The sequence below is a fragment of the Dicentrarchus labrax genome, unplaced genomic scaffold, assembly GCF_905237075.1.
Source record: "Dicentrarchus labrax unplaced genomic scaffold, dlabrax2021, whole genome shotgun sequence".
NCBI classification, from domain to species: domain Eukaryota; kingdom Metazoa; phylum Chordata; class Actinopteri; family Moronidae; genus Dicentrarchus; species Dicentrarchus labrax.
In genome coordinates this window covers 24,546,517-24,548,223 of record NW_026136713.1, presented here as the reverse complement: position 1 = coordinate 24,548,223, position 1,707 = coordinate 24,546,517, and the positions used below count along the sequence as shown (strand labels likewise).

At 45.4% G+C, this 1,707-nt stretch overlaps 2 long non-coding RNA genes across 2 annotated transcripts in view; one reads left to right on the top strand and one right to left on the bottom strand.

Annotated features, from left to right (window-relative positions):
* The window catches only part of LOC127374730 (uncharacterized), a 770-nt gene extending 560 nt beyond the window's left edge, over window positions 1-210 (bottom strand). Inside the window, exons 1-2 of the long non-coding RNA XR_007887244.1 lie at window positions 143-210; window positions 20-61 (exon numbers count right to left, since the gene is read on the bottom strand). This is a non-coding gene — a long non-coding RNA (uncharacterized LOC127374730). The remainder of the gene's footprint in view (window positions 1-19; window positions 62-142) is intronic.
* The window catches only part of LOC127374735 (uncharacterized), an 857-nt gene extending 136 nt beyond the window's left edge, over window positions 1-721 (top strand). The window contains exon 2 of the long non-coding RNA XR_007887249.1: window positions 32-721. This is a non-coding gene — a long non-coding RNA (uncharacterized LOC127374735). The remainder of the gene's footprint in view (window positions 1-31) is intronic.
* The last annotated feature ends 986 nt before the right edge of the window (window positions 722-1,707 follow it).

The window sequence follows — 1,707 nt, the reverse complement described above, 5'->3', positions numbered from 1 at the left end:
ACCAGGACCTCAGTCAGACCTGTACAAGAAGGACTCTGAAGGACCAGGACCTCAGTCAGACCTGTACAAGGAGGTCTCTGAAGGACCAGGACCTCAGTCAGACCTGTACAAGGTCTCTGAAGGACCAGGACCTCAGTCAGACCTGTACAAGGTCTCTGAAGGACCAGGACCTCAGTCAGACCTGTACAAGGAGGACTCTGAAGGACCAGGACCTCAGTCAGACCTGATTCACTTGCTGTTGGACAGAGACTGAAACACTGCAGCGACTGACCTGTTAAATCTGCTTATTTGTATTTATGGACTTTATTTATTGATTATATAGTGATATTGATTATTGGTGATATTGATTATATAGTGATATTGATTATTGGTGATATTGATTATATAGTGATATTGATTATTGGTGATATTCAATTCAATTCAATTTTATTTGTATAGCACCAATTCATAACAGAAGTTATCTCAGGACACTTTTACAAATAGAGCAGGTCTAGACCGAACTCTTTAACATTAATTACAGAGACCCAACAGTACCACCATGAGCAAGACCTTGGAGACAAGGGCAAGGAAAAACTGCCTGTTAAAAGGCAGAAACCTAGGACAGACCCTCCGGCTCTAGGTGGGTGGTCGTCTGTCTCGACCAGTTGGGGTGAGAGAGAGAGAGAGAGAGAGAGAGAGAGAGAGAGAGAGAGAGAGAGAGAGAGAGGCAGACAGGTGCACAGCAACAACAGTATTGGCAACGGCAATCTAGCAGGACCATGGCAGGAGGCTCCACCAGGATCGATAAGAACCTGCGAGACGAGAAAGCACAAGAACTCCGGGGAAGAAGTGAAGTTAGTAACATGCATTAATGGAACATGAATGAGTGCAGAAAGAGAGAGGAAGAGAGGAGCTCAGTGCATCATGGGAAATCCCCCGATAGTCTTGGCCTATAGCAGCATAACTAAGGGATGGTTCAGGACTCACCTGATCCAGCCCTAACTATAAGCTTTATCAAAGAGGAATGTCTTAAGCCTACTCTTGAATGTGGTGAGGGTGTCTGCCTCCCGAACCACAACTGGAAGCTGGTTCCTTCTTCCCCGGAGTTCTTGTGCTTTCTGACTGAGGTTCTCATTGATCCTAGTGACTGCATGGTCCTGCTAGACTGCACCTGTCTGTACTGTTGTCTGTGCACCTGTCTGTCTGTCTCTCTCTCGCTCTCTCTCTCTCTCTCTCTCTCTCTCTCTCTCTCTCTCTCACCCCAACTGGTCGAGACAGACGACCACCCACCTAGAGCCGGAGGATCTGTCCTAGGTTTCTGCCTTTTAACAGGCAGTTTTTCCTTGCCCTTGTCGCCAAGTGCTTGCTCATGGTGGTACTGTTGGGTCTCTGTAATTAATGTTAAAGAGTTCGGTCTAGACCTGCTCTATTTGAAAAGTGTCCTGAGATAACTTCTGTTATGAATTGGCGCTATACAAATAAAATTAAATTGAATTGAATTGGTAACTGAAGGCTCTGGCTCCTGTTCTACTTTTAGAGACTATAGGAACCACAAGTAGCCCAGCATTCAGAGAACGTAGTGTTCTAGTGGGGTAATAGGGTACTATGAGCTCTTTAAGATATGAAGGGGCCTGACCATGAAGAGCTTTATAGGTGAGGAGGATGATTTTAAATTCTATTCTACATTTTACAGGGAGCCAATGCAGAGTAGCTAGTACAGGAGAGATG